At 43.4% G+C, this 19,328-nt stretch overlaps 1 pseudogene; it reads right to left on the bottom strand.

Moving 5' to 3' along the window:
• Positions 1-385: 385 nt before the first annotated feature.
• Positions 386-1,695, bottom strand: LOC123854760 (homeobox protein NANOG-like; annotated as a pseudogene).
• Positions 1,696-19,328: the final 17,633 nt, after the last annotated feature.

Here is a 19,328-nt window from a genome sequence, read left to right as displayed (position 1 = left end):
AGTCCAGTTGTGCCATTTTAACCACAATTTGGGAATGTTTCAATAAAACAAGTGATAAAGAGGGGTGCCTGGGTGCTCAGTTAGTTAAACATCTGCCTTCAGCTCAGGTCATGATCCCGGGGTCCTGGGATCGAGCCCCCCATCAGGATCCCTGCTTGGCAGAGAACCTGCTTCTCCCTCATCCTCTGCTCCTCTCTCCGCTTGTGCTCTCTCTCTCTCTCAAATAAATAAATAGATAAATAAATAAAATCTTTTTTTTAAGGGTAAAGTGTGTATTTTATTTATTTGTACTTAAACCTATAAACCAATTAGCCAAACTGGTACTATTATCATGACACATTAAAATACAAAACATCTTTCTACAAATACTAGAATAATGAACAAATTAACAGTTCTAGTAAAACATCACAAGGGACAGAAGAAATCAATGAAGCACATTATAGCTTAACCCTTCACCGTTAGAGGTTATTAACAAGAAAAGCCTCACAATCTCAGAAAATACAAATTATCCTTCATCACACGTCTTTGTATCTTCACTTCCTATTCTTGAGGTTAGATTCTAGAGCCTAAAGATATCCACATTAGTATTGTATCTAGTTATCTATAGCGAGAAACACCTTTTATCATGTTGTCCATAGAGCCAACGCTACTGAAACCTCCTTGACTCCCATCGTACCCCCTCAATGGACACAGTAAGAATAATGGAAAACAGAATATCGAGGCAGAGATATATAGGACCTAAAAGACAAAGCCTAGGAGATAACAGCCACCACCCAAACTGAGATCGAATAACATACTCATCGTCACACATCTTCAGGCTGTATGTTCACAGAGTAATTTGGGAACAAATCCATTATTTGCTGGGTACTAAAATACTTAGCAGATTGTTGTATTACACTATGGCTTTCCCCAGAAGTTTCTAAGATGGACTCCAAATCACTGATGGAATTTTGCTGGAACTGGATCTGGGGCTGCAGAGATTCCTCTCCACAGTTTTGGAGCTGATTGTTCCAGGCTTGGGGACACCAGGTCTGACTGGCCCAGGAGTGGTTGCTCCACGACTGGCTGTTCCAGGTCTGGTTGCTCCAATTCGGGTTATTCCAGATCTGGTTGCTCCATATTGGAAGGTTTCCGGAAGTGTTCCTCAGGTATCCCTGGTGGTAGGAAGAGAAGCCTGGGTATTCTGCGGTTGGTGTGCTGTTCTGACTCACACTCTTGCTCTCCTTTGGCCAGTGGTTTTTCTGCCACCTCTTACATTTCATTCTCTGATTCTGGAACCTGCTTATAGCTAAGGTTCAGAATGTTGGAAAGTTCTTGCATCTGCTGGAGACTGAGGTATTTCTGTCTCTGAAATCGATCATTGAGGACATAAAGTTGGGTCTGAGAGAACACGGTCCTGATCTTCTGTTTCTTGCCCTGGGCCGTATCTTCCTTCCTCACTGTTCTCTCCTCTCCAGAAGTGGGTGGTGGTTTTACGCTGGGACTGGTGGAGGAGTCGGGGCTGTCCTGAACAAGCAGATCCATGGACGAAGGAAGAGGAGAGATGGTCTCCGCGTGGGGTGTCTCAGCAGATGACATTTGCAGGGATGCATAATTTTCTTCAGGCCCGTAAATCTCAGGCATTGGAGAAGAGTCCCTAGAACTGGGTGCTTCGGGTCCAGGCGGGCATAGGGGCAGAGCTGGATCTGCACTCATGTTGGTGAGTTAAGGGTAGACGGAAAAAAAAAAGAGCGAGATTGTAAAAAAGGCCCAGGCTTACGGATCTAGGTGGAAGAGCTAAGAGGAGTAGAAAGACCTCCAGATGTTAAGAGTCTGAGAAAGCTAAATAAAATCTTTTTTAAAAAAATACAAAGCTGTTTAACAGCATCACTGGGTCAAAGGGATTCCACGACTACCATGCAGATTGCCTATCATTTTTTACATGTAACAGTCCTCGTGGGGCAATTTGAAAATACAAATTGAAACCCTTACAGGTGTGCAGGGCCATGAGTTGAATGGAGGTTTGTCAATGGGCCTGCAAACAGAGACCAAGGTAATAACAGGAGAGGGCCATGGCTGGACAGGGATGAAATTTGAGATTTGTGGGACTCCAGACATTCTGGTTTCTCACCATCTCATGAGGGTGACATTTCCTCTGGGAGAAGGGTGTCTTCAGAAATGGGGCATATCTGACTCCCAAGCTCCCAGGGACTTTTTCCACCATGTCGTGAGTACTTGTCATCGTGCCTGTGATCTCACTGGTTTGTCACAAGATTTCTAGGAGGTAGGTATTCTTAATCCCAGTTTACATAAACTGAAGCTCTGGGAGCTTGAGCAATGGACACGAGACCACAGAGCTAGGAAAAGGCAGACACAGAATCTGAACTAAGTCTGATTCCCGAAGAAAGATTTGCAAGAAGCCCCTTCAGTACTGCTGCTGAGTCTCCATGGACCTAGCTATCATGTTCACCCACAAGCCAGAACAACGTAGGAGGCCTCAGGATAGCTGGCCTCTAGCTCGCACCCCCATGGCCTCCTCAAGATGGGTTGTGTGTGTCCCCACAAAGGAAAGGAGGGGAGTTGTGGAGGAAGTCCAGCCAGCCAGCCAGGCAGAGGGGAAACCCCACTGGTTCAGGGCTTGCTTACTTCAGCTGGGCCTCTCAAAGAAAAGACCAGAACACACCATATGCAAAGATGCTGGATTTTCTATTCTTGAAGTTGCTGTGCCTTGAGAAAATGAATAAAGAAAGATGCAGAAGTGGGCAAATGGTGGCTCTTTAAAGGTTTTATGCAAAGAGGCAGTATAGGGTGGTAGAAAGTGATCTGGTTTTTTGAGTTAAAGAGACCAGCTTTGCCATTTATTAACAGATCACATTACCTTTCTGAGCCCCAATTCCCATGTCCATGAAATGAGCATGACACTATGACTTCAAAAAGATGTAATGAGGAATGAAGGCACCCATACTTCCATCTCATTCACTCTAGCCATGGCTGCCATGTATGGTTTTATAGGTGGTGCACTGCACAATTATGTCTGGTGACAGGATGAATGGGACTGTAATCCATCCCCGACTTCATTCGTGAAGTCCTACTCCCAGACACAGCCTCCACCCTGAGAGAGGGGTACTTTTTCCATATTAGGATAAAGGTGTTATCTGTTTACCAAACTGAGCACCCATTAGACTCTGCTGGAAGGGCCTTTTTCTGATTCTCACAGAAGTGTCATTTGAGCTAGTTGTGGTCTCCATCCAGCCTGTCATGACTTTCTGAATTCCAACACAGGCTGTTCCCACATGAATTTCTCACCCTCTATAGATTTGAGGCTATGGTTTTCCTGTCTGGAACCAAGCTATCCCTTTGTACAAACTGGGGGACAATTGTAGGCATGAAAACCTAATGAGACTCTGTTTATTCTGGGAATAGGATGATCATAAGCCCTGGCAAGGACAAGGGAAAAGAAAAAAGCCTTTGATTCATCCCTTTAGGAGAAGGGGCCTTTGACAACCTAGGGTTTTGGTCTTTTCTAAGCCCCTGGCTGCAACTGGGATTTCAAAGCATAACAGGATTTGGGAGGTCCAAGACCCAGGCTGACCGTCAAACTCCAGTTCCATCACAAGCACCCAGGAAAGCCAGAGTTGGCACCCAGAGCCAGGGAGAGAGGTGGCAGCCCCAGCTCTTGGGGACCAGGTTCCCAAGCCTTGTACATGTCATGCAGAACCAGGCAACAGGGGAATGCGTGGGGTTAGCAAGCTCTTATGTACCCCCTATCTTGTCCATAAAATGAATAAATATTATGCTACTCCGTTCAAATATAAGTACAGACTGCTGTAAATAATAACACAAGCTGCCATTTAGTGGCCTTATGGATTCCATTAGTCATGATGTCATAGGCATGTTGGATACGAAAAGGTCAGCAATCTTATGAGTGCCTTAACATTTCTGGCATTTTAAACAGGTCCTTATGAGCAATTGGAAATATGTACCTAAAGCCTTAAACATAGGCAAGGCCCTGAGCTTTAATAAAGACTTGTCTATGGGCCCGCAGAGAGGAGATGCCAGGTCACCAAATGGTCCCACAGCCAATAAATGGCAGAGCCTAAAGCCAAAAGGATGTCTGTCTAACTCCAGACTTCTGGATCTTTACCTCCACATGATGCTAATTGTCCCTACTGACCAAGAGAACCTCAGGGAAGGGGCGTATTTAGCATCACCCCCTCAGCTGTTTCTTGGCTACCATTTTTACTGAGCACTTGTACCTGCCAGGTACTGGGCTGCTTCATGGCACAATCTTGTTTCACCCTTAGAACAACTCTGTGGGGTATGAACTATTATTCCCATTTTCGGATGGTAACTTGCACAAAACCACAGAGCTAGGAAAAGGAGGCGGCTGGGTCCGAATGGGGTCTGTGTGACTCCAAACCTCCTCCCTCCACTATACTGCTGCCAAGGTTCTGTGGTGCTGGCAGCCATGTCCTCCCATGAACCAGAACATGCTGGCAGCCCCAGGAATAGTTGCCCCCAGACAGAAGCCCCATGGCCTTCTGTTGTAGCTCCTTCCGATGGGACTGTATGGGTCTTGCCTCGGGGAAGAGAGAGGAGTAGGGGAGAAGCCCAGTCTGCCAGGCAGAGATGGGAAACCCCACAGGGACAGAGACTGCTTTTGCTTAGTTGTGCTTTGCAGAGAACAGGGAAAGGTCTGAGCAGGAAGAAGTGGTCCTAAGTGGGGAGCTTGGCCATGAGAGTGAGTCAGAGTGGGGCCAGCCACCAAGACACCAGGACACACACTTGTGGGCACTCTATGCAAAGATGCTGGGTATTTTTCTTACGGTTTCACTGGTGTGGAGGAAAATGCAGAACCATGTGGATAGTGTCCCCCCATTATTACCTCATTCCGGAGGCAGCGTCATGTGCTTCAGAGGTGAAGAGACCAGCTTTGTCATTTATGAACTGCCCAATACAAGACTAGCACACAATCTGAGATCCAGTTTCGATGCACTTGAAATATGGGTAATAAGATTTACTTTGGTAAAGTGTTACAAAGATTAAATGCAAAAGTGTGAGACGTACAGGTATTTCCACCTCATCGGCTCCAATCAGTACTGCCATGTGTGATTGGGCAGGTCATGCCCTGGACAGTGATAGCTGGCAGATGGCACCATGGGGGCTGATGACATCCCAGGCTTTGCTCCTGAGCCAGGCACTCAGGTTCTGCTCTGCTTGGAGGGGTAGAAGGACACCAGTCATTAGTGCAAACGGGGACACTGTGAGGTATGATTGCCTCCTGGTGTCACCGTTTGCAGTGTGATCCAAGTGACTTAAGGAAGAGGGTAGAGAGAAATCATGGCAAGGTGAGCAAAAGGAAAAAGCATTTGGTTCATTCCTCAGTTTCCTCATCTGTAAAATGGAAGTGAGATGAATACTTACATCTCTCACACCTAAAGCTCTCAAGATCAAACAAAATAATATACTGAAAAGACCTGTCACAGAGAGGTTGCCAAACATGCTTTTTTTTTCACTCCTTTCCCACTCTGGGGGATGCCAACTCATTGCAAAGGATTATTGAAACATTCCCTAAAAACAAGTAAATATTTCATGAACATAATTGAAACTCTTTTTAAATTGCATTTGGTTTAAAATCACAAATTCCCGTGAAAGGATTATTGCCAAGTAGAGAAAATTTAAAATATATCCAACACTGCGATGTTTACTGAAGTTGTTGAAAAAGACAATGCATCCTCACAAAATCAAATTGGCAATGCATCTTCGGCTTAAAAAAAATGTATGCACTTTGAGCCAGCAAAAATACTTTAGGAACATTTCCTAAAGAAATAATCACATATACACAGAAAGGTTTAGTTCCAGGAGAGTCCTTTGATAGCAAAATATAAGCCTACAAGTCCATTGGTCAAGAATTAGTAAGCAAAATGTGTTGTATTCACAATGAAAATGTTTTGAAGTCTTTGGGGAAAAAGAGTTATGGAAATACTTCCACAGTCAGTGGGAAACTGTTCACCACATATTATTGAGCATAAAAGCAACAACAAAAAAGAAAGTTTAAAAATGTTTGTAGAGTATGATGCCATGATCATTGGGCACCACACCCCTTGAATATGTGTGTGTGTGTGTGTGTGTGTGTGTATGAACAAACATATAACTATGTTTATTTCCTGGTAATGAGATTACAGGCACATTTTGCCATCAATTTGTTCTTAGTTTCTGGTATACATTCTTTGAGAAAAATGAAAAAAATTTCAGGATTCTCATTCTTGAAAATGTTGGGATGAAGGACCTCATGACTAATCTTTCCCACCGAAGGGCAAGAATGCAGAGAGACCTCAGTATTCAGGTGTATTTCTCCCACATTTCTGGGTGACCACACAACTGTGAAAGTTCAGATCGCACTAAACTTCTAATTCTCCCAGGGCAGGCGGGCTGGAAGAAGAAGCCAGGACTTACCTATTTGAACAATGGTGGGGCACGTGTGACCACGGCTACTCCTGATGCACTGTTGTCCCTTTCCACAGCCCCTGACTTCTCTGAACGTGTGCTCACTGATGCCTGATAAGAGGAAAGACCCAGTTAAAAGCTTTGAAGTCTTATAATTCCGAAATAATGATTTTAAGTGCCTTTACAATGTCATTCAAAAACTATCAATTACTTAGGAATAAATCTAATCAACTATGTGTGGAAAATTACGTATTACTAAGGAAAAAATTGAAAATGTGTTCATAAATGGAGGGATATGCCATGTTTATGAGTTAGAAGACTTCCTATGCTAAAGATGTCAGTTTTCCTCAAACTGAAATTTAATACAATCCCAGTCAAAATCTTAAAAGGATTTTTCATAAAAATGCATGTAAAGCTGATTCATGATAAACTGATTCTAAAACTTATATGAAAGCTCCAAAAAAAAAAAAAATCAAGACAATCCTAAACAGAGTTGCAGGACTTGAGCTACTATTTATCAAGACTTATATTATTATGTGTGGCAGTAAATGAGACAGTGTGGTATTGGTGCAAGACAAACAGACCAATGTGAAGATGTATACACACAACCTCCTAATTTATGGCAAAGGAGCCACTATAATACAAAGCAGGAAAAAGTCTTTTCAGTAAATAAAACTGGATTAAGTGGATTATTCATATGAAAGAACAGAACCTTGTCTCCTACCTCACATCTCACACAAAAATCCCTGTTTCAGTTGGATCATGGACTTAAGTGAAGGTAAAGCAATAAAGCTTCTTGAAGACAATATAGTAAATAGCTTCAAGGTCTTGGGAGAAGCAAATATTTCTTAGATATTATAGAAATATTACTGACCATATGAATAGATAGATAAATGGGATCTCATTAAAATTAGGCACTTTTCTTCATTGAATGACACCATTAAGAGAGTGAAAAGGAAAGTCACAATGGAAAAAAATGCGAACACATATGTACGACAAACAGCTTGTGTCCAGAATCCCTTACAAATCAACAGAAAAATGGGCAAAAGTGTTGAGCAGACACTTCACAGAAGAGAAAGTTGCAAGTTGTTAAAAAATAATGTCAAATTCCGGGAAGGTGGTTTTTAATTGTTTAGGCCGACACAATTTCTGAATCTTCTAAAATGTCCCCATAAAAACACACAGAACAAAATAGCAAAATTCGAAGCACAGAGACAACAAAACTAGGGAACAAGGTATCCCCTCAAACTTCAAAATATGAGTAGGCAGAAGGGAACAAACAACTACCATCTATCAGACCAGTAAGGTGTTGGTATCTGTGCAGAAATCCGGAGGCAGCAACGAGGTGGGGAGAGGGGTACTGTTCCCCTCAGACTTTCTGAGGAACCTAATAGAGATTGATCTTCAAAGGACCAACATGACTGGAGAGATATCAACATGGGGACTAGTTAAGCCATAGACTATGCATTTACAAAATTATACTGAATAATGGTCCTGCGGAGAAAGTCTATGAACTAGCTATATGCTCTGACAATGTAAACATAATATACCTATCAAAAATTGGGGAGGGGGATGGAAAGAATATATAAAAAGTAGAGTAAATGTGATGAGTACGTTAGAAAGATTAAATGGGAATGAAAAGATGTTACTTCAAATCAGCTGCTGGAGGTAGCGGAGTGGGGGAAAAGGGAACAAGGAAAATTTATTATTACTATTACTCATAGTAGGACACCTGTAGATTATAACCCCCAAAAATGTAGGGACTGAGGGTAGTATTAAAAGTCTTGGTATAAGGTTACCATTACAACAAAAATATAAACCTTTCTAAATACAAGACATATAGTAAAAGAGAGAGAAAGGGATGGAGGGAGAGATCATACAAATAAAAGAGTGAAATAAAATAGTAAAAGACCATATATCTAATAAAGAGAGAATAAAACTATACCAGTAAATAGTAACAAAAGGGTAGGATAAGCCATACAATTAAAAGGAGTTCCTATCTTTTAGAGATAGATACAGAAATAATATGTAAAGAAATGATGTCTGGAATTTGCTTTAAAATAACATGGGATGAAGGGAAGCAGGTAGGATTAGAGATGAGAAAATGATCACACGTTGATAATGGTTGAAGCTGGGTGAGGGGTATGGGTTCTATCCTAAAACTAGGGAAATTAAACTATCCCAAAACTAGGGAACAGAAGACTGTTCTGTCTGCTTTGTGCTTAATTATCTCCCATAGTTAAAAGTTTAAAAATAAGGTATGGGGCGCCTGGGTGGCTCAGTCGGTTAAGCGACTGCCTTCGGCTCAGGTCATGATCCCAGGGTCCTGGGATCAAGTCCCACATCGGGCTCCCTGCTCTGCGGGGAGCCTGCTTCTCCTTCTCCCCCTCCCCCTGCTGGTGTTCCCTCTCTTGCTGTGTCTCTCTCTGTCAAATAAATAAATAAAATCTTTAAAAAAAATAATAAAATAAAAATAAAAATAAGGTATGTTGAGGGAATGTTCAAAACATTTGAATGAGCAAAGTGTTTGTATTCACAGACACAATAAGTATGGAAAGAAATACACTGAAAAATGAACAATGTTTCTCTGGGCAATGATATTGTGGGTGCCATTTATGTATTTGTTTATATAGTTTTGGCTATAGAGTCTTGTTTTTCAACCATAAATATGTATTTGGGGTGGTGAAAGTTATTCTTGTTTTAGATATTTATTTATTTATTTACAGAGCGAGAGCCCGCGCACATGCGGGCACATGCGTGGCGGGGTGGAGGGACGGAGGGAGAGTGAGAATCTCAGGCAGACTCCCAGCTGAGCATGGAGCCCAATGCTCAGCTTAGTCTCATAACTCTGAGATCATGCCTTGAGCCAAAATCAAGAATCAAGAGTCGGGCGCTTAACCTACTGAGCCACCGAGGCACCCAGAAAGTTATAACTTGGGCGCCTGGGTGACTCAGTCCGTTAAGCATCTGCCTTCAGCTCAGATCGTGATCCCTAGGTCTTGGGATCGAGCCCTGAGTCAGGCTCCCTGCTCAAGAGTTCATTACTATTTAACACGTTTTTGGAAAGATGGAGGAGGACCAAGAACATGTTCCTGCTGGACTGAGGATATCAGGCAGAGCTCCTACCCTTACCTCTTTCAAGGGCTGGTGGAGACATGGCCAAGACATGGCCACTCCCACTGCTGATGCCCGTCCTCCTGATCCATGGGCCTGGTCTTTGGGGCACTGCTCCACACAAATATTTTCATTATCAAAAAAGACTCAGCTGAAACTTGCGTGATCCTTGTCATACTAAAGTGAGAAATACTGCTCTGGTCAGGACAACTGAGCATGTCAATTACACTTGTGGTAGAAAGAACCATGTAAAGGAGGTTTTCAAGGGTTAGAGGCAGAAGTGGGGAGGGAAATTGTCAGATGATACATTTGCATTTTGAGGAAAACAGTGGCCTGACTGGAGCTGCGCCATAGGAAGAACAATCTCCCACTCACGTGGAGAACTGGCTGGAATTCAATACACACAACACATATTTTATGGGAGAGGGAATAAGGGGAGGATTGCAATGGTCCAGGTATGTAACCAGGGCGGTAGCAGTAGGTGTGGAAAGATGTAACGGAAATGTTGAAAGAAGAGCTGACAAAGTCTGGTAACTGCTTGCATGGTAGAGGTGGGGTGTGGCAACGCAGCCAGACGTTTCAGACAGCACAGAGAGGAAGAAGAGAAAGCAGCAGGCAGAGAAGAGGCAAAGAGGAAATAGTATTAGAGAAGCCTCAGCAGAGTTTCAGGAATGAAAGGATCCTGAACAATGTCAGATACTGCAGCGATATCAAGGAAGTCGACAGTTGCGGAAAATTATTAGATTGTCCGCCAGGAAGGTATCAGCGCCCTTGGAGGGTAGCAGTATGTGTGGTGGGGGGAGGTGTTGGTGGTGACTGTCATGTTGCTGGTGGCAGTGGCTGAAGTTATCCTGTAAGGGCTCAGGAGTGACTGGTGGTGAGGAAGAAAGACACAAAAGGTAGAAGCAGGCTTCAGAAAAAGGATTTCTCAGGAATGAGAAGATGTATCAGGTGATGGGGAGGAAGTAGGGCACTTGATGGAATGAGCACTGGGTGTTCTATGCAAACGATGAGTCACTACATACTAATGAAACCAATAATGCACTCTAGGTTAACTCACTTGAATTTATTTATTTATTTTAAAATAAAAGGTATTCAAATCGGCAAAGAAGAAGTCAAACTCTGTCCCTTCACGGATGACATGATACTTTATGTGGAAAACCCAAAAGACTCCACCCCCAAATTATTAGAACTCATACTAGAACCTGATATCCTCAGTCCAGCAGGAACACGTGCTTGGTCCTCCTCCATCTTTCCAAAAACGTGTTAAATAGTAAGGAACTCTTGAGCAGGGAGCCTGACTCAGGGCTCGATCCCAAGACCTAGGGATCAAGGTGCAAAAAGATTAGTTTGTTCAAGGATACAGAGCTCCTAAATGGGATTCAAACTCAGATATTTTAACTTCATATCTCAAGGGGTTTTTTTATAATGCTTTGTCTCTCCATCAGGACCTCGGTCTGAGCATCATACTGCATTTATGATACCGAGGAGGACCACCAGGAAAACTTTGCAGGCATGTCAGCCGAGGCTCTTTGCTTTGTATCCTGCCAATTCAGTAATGTGGCAGGATACAAAATCAATGCACAGAAATCAGTTGCTTTCTTATACGCTAACAATGCAACTGTAGAAAGAGAAATTAGAGAATCGATTCCATTTACAATAGCACCAAAAACCATAAGATACCTCGGAATAAACCTAACCAAAGAGGTAAAGGATCTATACTCTAGGAACTATAGAACACTCATGAAAGAAATTGAGGAAGACACAGAAAGATGGAAAAGCATTCCATGCTCATGGATTGGAAGAATAAACTCACTTGAATTTAAATAAAATCTAAAAAAGAATGAGCAGACGTATCTGTTTGTGGGTAGAATGAATGGAGAGATTGTGGGGACATGCAGTAGCTGTTGGTGCAGGGTCAGAGCAGCAGGTTGAAGGCCCACAGAGTGCAGCTGGAGAGGCTGACCGTGGCAAAAACGGAGGGAGAAGGTAGTCAGGCACAGAGATACCCGCGTGAGTATGGGTGGTGACAGTTAAAACATGCCCTGTTATCTACTGATGTGGACTGTTCTCCACGTTTACCCATCTTCACTTCCATCCCCTCTTTTATACTGCACACAGCCAGCCCTAGATTTCCCACTTCATGGCTCTCTTGTTCTAAGACGGGTGGGGCTGGTCTTTGCCTGGACTTACCCACTGCCTGGAGCTCTGTGCTGAGGAGGACTGCCGGGGGGAAGACTCCCAACTTCAGGTAGCTAGTTGAAGACATTGTTTGGTGAGAATGCAGCAAGGCCAAAGAAGCTGAGATTTACACACTTCTGGACAGTGAGCCGGCCAGAGTTCAAGGCCACCATCAGCATGTAGGAACCTTGAACCTTGGGCTCTGCAAAGTAGCTGACTTTGCTGGGGCGGAGGGGGGAGGAACCTCAACAAAACAACACAGACCATGTGTGGTTTCCAGACAAGTTCTTTAAGACAAGGGGATATCTTCTCAGGGTAATAAAGAAATCCATCAGAGAGAGAGAGAGGAAAGATGATACAGATAGGGAGGAGATGTAACTCAAAAACATGTGTATGCAAGGTGCTTTATTTAACGCCACAACTGAGGTGCAAAAAGATTAGTTTGTTCAAGGATACAGAGCTCCTAAATGGGATTCAAACTCAGATATTTTAACTTCATAGCTCATGGTTTTTTTTCTATAATGCTTTGCCTCTGCATCAGGACCTCAGTCTGAGCATCATACTGCATTTATGATACCGAGGAGGACCACCAGGAAAACTTTGCAGGCATGTCAGCCGAGGCTCTTTGCTCCAATGCTGCCCAAGAAGTAGTCTCTCGGGCGCCTGGGTGGCTCAGTTGGCTAAGCGACTGCCTTCGGCTCAGGTCATGATCATGGAGTCCTGGGATCGAGTCCCGCATCAGGCTCCCTGCTCGGCGGGGAGCCTGCTTCTCCCTCTGACCCTCCCCCCTCTCATGTGCTCTCTGTTTCTCTCATTCTCTCTGTCTCAAATAAATAAATAATAAAAAAAATCTTTAAAAAAAAGAAGTAGTCTCAAGGGAAGACTCTGGTGGCTGGGTGCTACTGGTTGCTGAGCACAGCGAGGAACCGCCTGCATTGCAAGGGTTGGAGGCACTCAGCTACAAAACCATTGGCTGTTGCTGCCTCTAAGCCCAGTAGGAGCTGACTGCTAGAGAAGCCTCCAGCAGAGCAGAAGCTGAGCACTGCAAAAGCTCCAGGTGCTGCAGGAAGCAAAACTCTCCCTCCTGAAATGTCTCTCTAGTGCCCTCTACTGACGAAGCTTCAGAGCTGTCTGGCAAAGGAAAAAAATATTTAAAGGGCCCAGATCTATTTTCACGGAATAGTCTAAAAGGGTGAATTTGGAGCCAGGAGGCAATAAAGCAATAACTGGCACAGAGAGTTTGTGTCTTTCAAGGAATTTGACCATTTCATTGCAGTTGTCAAATGTATTGCAGAGATAGCACAGAGAATTCCTGTGTACCTCTCACCTGGTCTTCTAGTGTTAACTCATACATAACCATGGTAGTTTTGTCAAAACAAAAAAAATCAATATTGCTATTAATCAAAAGTACAGAATTACTATTACAAAAGTGATATTAACCAAGGTACAGAATTTCTTTGACTTTCACAAATTTTTTCACTAATGTCGTTTTTTATGTTCCAGGATCCAATCCTGGATACCACATTGCATTTATTTATTTGTTACCACTTCTTCCTCTGGTATGTGACATTGCCTTAGTCTCCTCTGGTTTGATATTTTGTAGAACACCTGCCACTAGGTATCTGTCTGATGCTTTTCTCATGATTGGACTGGGATTATAGGTTTTAAGAAAGAATACTGCAACCAGAAGACAGAGCCCTGGGGCCAGGAGTGGCTGGTGAGTCCCACACTCAAGTGGCCTTGCAAGGGTCAGACCAGAACTGAGAAGTCAGAACAGTAGAACACGAGAGGCTTATGCATGTTCAAAGGAGAGCGATCCCTGGAAATATCTAGAAAGATGGGGAGGCAGAGGAGGCATAGAGGAGGCATAGAGGAACCAGCAGAAGGATGATCGGCAAGCAAAGCACAGAGTTATGCAGTCCTGTGGAAAGCACCCATCAGTCCTGGATTAGCCTGTTCCAATCACTAGCTGGAGATAACCTCTACTCCAAGGGCTCTGTGTGGCTTATACTTCCGAGATATCCTGGCCACTCTGAAACCAACATCTGAAAGGCCACAAGAACCAGGTTCTTACAGAACTTGCTTAAAGTTCCCTGTATACTTCTTAAGGTTTCAGAAAGTCTCAAATATAAATGATAGTCAGTGAGCTGATGCAGGTCATTCATTACCGACCCCTGTGGCTTTCTTGACACGACCTTATAAAACGTCCAACCCTAGAACAAGGGAGGACTCATGACCCACAGTTTGGGAGTCAGTCCCTAAGCCTCTGGCATTCTTGGGGTTTCCCTGGCAGAAGAGCAGTGACCAGAACTGCCTTCCAAGCATTGACTCAAAGTCAATTCTGTGTCCTGCAATGGAATACCAGAGCCAAGACAGAGTAGTAGAGAGGTCCGATTTCAGGTCTTAGTTAAGGCACTTAGTGCTGTGTGTCCACACAAAGTTATACCTTATGAATGCCTGGCTAGGTGTTGTTTCCTTTTCACTCTAAATGAAATTGCATTCTCAGTGAACGTATTCTTAACTATCTCTGCCATGGCCTAGTGACTTCCTTCTCCTCCAGAGCATTGACCCTACAGAACTCCAAGTAATTATATGGCCTACTGATCTGTAGACCCAACAGTCACCCATGTTGGAGTTGAGAGGCTCTCTTCTTCTTGGGCTCAAGAGAAAAGAATCTGGCGTAGAGGAGAATTGATGTCACAGCTTGAGTCCAAAGGCAATCAGAAGGCAGAATTCCTTGTTTCTCAGGGTTCCTCTGTCTTTTTCTTTGATGGTCTTCAACTGATTGGCTAAGACCCACCCACATTATTATATCTGCTTTACTCAAAGTCTTCTGATTTACTTGCTTGAGATGATGACTAGGGGCCCATCCTTCACCCACAAGCAGATCTCCAGTTTCCATACATTCATTTCTCAGTGGACAGCAACCCTGTAGATGTAGATGTAGAAATACTGCAGTATTTCTTACCCTTTCAGATTGTGGTGTCCCTGGAATACATGATGATCCTTCTAGAGTCAAGGCTCAAAAGAAACCTATACCTCCCCAGAGGACATACATATTCTGTCCCCCATGACCACAATTGCAACAAATTCATTCAACCTACAGGGAGGCTTGGAAAGAGAACATCCATATGGATACAACGAATGGAAACTCATAATTGAAAAGTGTTTACTACCGCTGTGGAGACTGCCTAATTCTGTGAGATTCACGTAGGAAAACCAGTCTCAGGTCAAAGGTTGGGTTACCTTTCTTAAACTCCCCCAAGGCTGGCTGCTGGAAAGCCCTCAGCAGACTGACCTGCTGTACCAAGTCTGTAAGCCCAGGCACCTCCACCCTCCCAAAAAGGAAAGCCCCCAGGATGAAGGTGGTGCTTAGCCTCACATCAACAGGCAGTGTGGTGCACACACACAGAATCCAGCCCAGTTTATAACTTCCATTATGAGGGAATGTGGCTGGGCTGGGCTGGACAAATGAGTGGTACTGAGTAACATCTCATATCCACATAGTAATCTGGCTCCTTTATTCTGTCTCACTACGGAGGGAGAATTTTCTGTCTGGTTCAGATGCCTCTTCAGAGAGATAAAAATGCAAATCAATTTATAGCTGGAGAAGTTGTCAACCAATTTCCTTATGAGTTTACTGTCATCTCACACAAAGTTTCCTGGTACCTTTGAGAGTTATGTCCAAGGAATTTCTCATGAGTGTCAAAAGTGAAGGTCTATAAAGAAGATGTGGTCCATATATACAATGGGATACTACTTAGCCATCAGAAAGGATGAATATCCACCATTCACATCGACATGGATGGAACTGGAGGGGATTATGCTAAGTGAAATAATCAAGCAGAGAAAGACAATTATCATATGGTTTCACTTTTATGTGGAACATAAGGGATAGCACAGGGGACCATAAGGGAAGGGAGGGAAAACTGAAGAGGAAGAAATCAGAGAGGGAGACAAACCATGAGAGACTATGGGCTCCAGAAAACAAACTGAGGTTACAGAAGGGAGGGGGGTGGGGGATGAGTATTAAGGAGGGCACATGTTGTGATGAGCACTGGGTGTTATATGCAACTAATGAATCGTTGAACATTACATCAAAAACTAATGGTGTACTATATGTTGGCTAACTGAACATAAAAAAATAAAATTAAAAGAAGTGAAGGTCTAAGCTATATAGCATTCGAGCCTGTTTCAGCATTTGATAAATAAAACACACCACGTTCGGATTTTCCATTTCAAGTTCCCGGGATGGCTCATCCACCATTCCCCTTGCCATAATTAATGTACTTACATAATTAGGGATATAGCCTTGGTCCTTAGCTTACCTTTGCACATTTGAAGGGTACTTTTTCAGCAGAAGCTAACCAAACCTAAAACCTAATTAATTAGAAGTCTTATTTGTCCTTAAAAACAGAGCTCTGTGTAAACAATCTAGGATTAAAACACAAAGTGTGGACTTTCTCACAGGTCCTATGGGGTCTGTGCTCAGAGTGTCTACCTCACCGAGAAAGTTGTCCTGAAATGAAATGTGTTTTCCAATTCTGTGTCCAGCGCTCCAACCTGAGCCACTCACCATCTCCACATGCCTCTCCAGACAGCTCATGCCTCACATACACCTTACACATGGAGGTTTGGTGAAATGATTATTTGGGGGTAGGGGGAAAGAGGCTGGAAACAAGCCAATCTTCTGTGTAAACTGGGGGGAGCTATTAAGTGTAGGGGTGGACAGGTTTGTATTGGTTTATTGGTTCTATGGGCATTGTTTTTCTTTTTCTCAATCACTTTGCAATGAGTGGTTATGGCTTCCGAGAGAATAAGGCTTTTGGTTCATTCCACTGAGAGAAAGGCCCTTTCAGGATCTGTGATTTTTTTCCCCCCTCAAAGTCAAGGGCTCATTTGGGATTAAAAAAACAAATTTTGAAAGATTCTGCCTCCCAGTTGATACCTTCCTACAACAACCTGTTCACAGACTTCCCAATAGCCAAAACCAGAGCAAGGGAGAGACAGCCACCCCAAAGGTGGTGAATAGCTTAGGCCAATTAAAAAGTGCTGGAGGGGGCGCCTGGGTGGCTCAGTTGGTTAAGCGACTGCCTTCGGCTCAGGTCATGATCCTGGAGTCCCGGAATCGAGTCCCGTATCGGGCTCCCTGCTCGGCAGGGAGTCTGCTTCTCCCTCTGACCCTTCCCCCTCTCATGTGCTCTCTCTCATTCTCTCTCTCTCTCAAATAAATAAATAAAAATCTTTAAAAAAAAAAGTGCTGGAGGTATCACAATCCCAGATTTCTTTTTTTTTTAAAAGATTTTATTTATTTATTTGACAGAGAGAGACACAGCGAGAGAGCGAACACAAGCAGGGGGAGGGGGAGAGGGAGAAACAGGCTCCCCGCAGAGCAGGGAGCCCGATGTGGGGCTCGATCCTGGGACTCCAGGATCATGACCTGAGCCGAAGGCAGTTGCTTAACCCACTGAGCCACCCAGGCGCCCACAATCCCAGATTTCAAAATATACTTACAAAACATATATATTTTGATTATATAATAATCAAAACAGTATGGTACTGCCACAAAACATATATATTTTGATTATATAATAATCAAAACAGTATGGTACTGCCACATAAATAGACACATAGAACAATGGAACAGAGTCCAGAAATAAACTCATGATTTTATGGCCAATTAATCTAAAAAGGCAAGACTATACAATGGGAAAAAAGGCAATCTCTTCAACAAATGGTATTGGGAAAACTGGCCAGCTACATGCAAAAGAATGAAACCAGACCACTTTCTTATGCCATATACAAAAATAAACTCAAAATAGATTAAAGACTTAAATGTGAGACCTAAAACCATAAAATTCCTAGAAGAAAACATAGGCAGTAATTTCTTTGATATTGGTAATAGAAACATTTTTCTAGATATGTCTCATCTGGCGAAGGGGGAGAAAAAAAGCAAAATTAAGCTATTGGAACTACACCAAAATAAAAAGCTTCTGAGTGGTGTAGAAAACCATCAACAAAACAAAAAGGCACCCTACTGACTAGGAGAAGATATTTGCAAATGATATATCTGATATGGGGTTAATATCCAAAATACATAAAGAACTTATACAACTCAACACCAAAAATAACCCCAAATCATCCAATTAAAAAAAATAGGCAGAGGACCTGAGTAGACAGTTTTCCAAAGAAAACATACAGATTTGGCCAGCAAGCACAAGAAAAGACGCTCATCACTCATCATCAGGGAAATGCAAATCACCACCACAATGAGGTTGGTACCTCAGACCTGTCAGAATGGCTAAAATCAAAAACACAAGAAGTAAGTTGTTAGGAGGTGGAGGAGGGACAATGAAGTATCCTCCAAACTGAGAGGGCACCTTGAGACCAAAAAATGAAGCAAGTTTATAAAGATATAGTTTATAAAGATACTGTAAAGTTCATAAAGATATTCTAAAGCTGGAAGTGAGTGTAAAATGAGATGGTACTTTGTGTACGGGCCTGTGTGTGGTTGAGTGTTAATTATCTTCCCCTCATTTATATGGCTCCCCAAATCTGGGTGACCGCAGAGTCTGCTAAGCCTTTATGCTCAGCCTTGTCTATAGAGTGAGTAAGTAACAGGTATTTTAACTCTGTGAAAGTCCTCTCGAGGGTGCTACCACTGATGTGACTCAACCTCAATGCTGTCCAGTCTCTGTGTCTCTCCATTCCATATTTCACATTCCCAGGAGGGGAAAAAACATCAGCTTGATCAAAGGTCTCTATCTGGATCATTCAGCTAATGTCAAGGAGGTAGCCCTTCAGTGGAGGAGCCTGGGCACCAGAGGACTGCCTGTGGGGAATGGCTCTGGTCTTCCATTAACTTCTACCTCGACCTGTAGTGATCTGAAAAGGATTCCAGGGACACATCTGGGTTCTAGCCATACTGCCTCCAGCCCCTATAGTGACCAACCACGCTTTTTCTAAAAGATCTCTCTTTTCCTCTGCTACTCCTAATAGGTCACATATCTTTAAGCTCAAGTTTCCAAGATTTACCTGTCCTGGAGAGAGGAAAGAGGTCATATCATATTTAGACCCACATCTGGCTGCCTGGCTGCCCCTATTTCACACCCATTTACCCCCACCCCATCTCCCTAGTCTTGCCCACATATTTCTGGGAGTTCCCGAGGTGTCCGCATGTGCTCACCAACAAGCCCATTCATGACCTTCTCATATGGCCTCTGTGGTATGCTCTGGTCTCCACAAAGCCACTTGAGCCTGACCCCATTGTCAGGATCCTTGCAGGCATGCCACCCTGTGCAACAGGGCACTCTCTCCAGGTAATTCCAAAGCTAGAAATCCCCCCCAAGTGCCAAACGGTGCCTTGTTTCCATTAGTCTTCACATGGTCACACTATGTTCTGGATGGCAGTGGGGAGACTGCCTCTCACTTCCCAGGCTCAGAAGTCCTGTGACATATTGAGTAGAGAGAATAGGTAGAAAGCCAGTTCGTGCATCTCTCCTGCCTGTCTCTAACGTGGCCACCCCAGACTTGCTAGCAGGTTCTCCTACCTGATTCATGTAGACCAACTCTCAGGAGAGCATGGCTGGGGCTTGTCAGACCAGGCA

This window comes from Mirounga angustirostris, unplaced genomic scaffold, assembly GCF_029215605.1.
Source record: "Mirounga angustirostris isolate CCGP_5_RB_7025 unplaced genomic scaffold, mMirAng1.0.hap1 SCAF_17, whole genome shotgun sequence".
In the NCBI taxonomy this organism is placed as follows: Eukaryota; Metazoa; Chordata; class Mammalia; order Carnivora; family Phocidae; genus Mirounga; species Mirounga angustirostris.
Note: the sequence above shows the minus strand (reverse complement) of the source record. Positions and strands in the feature narration are given on the sequence as shown.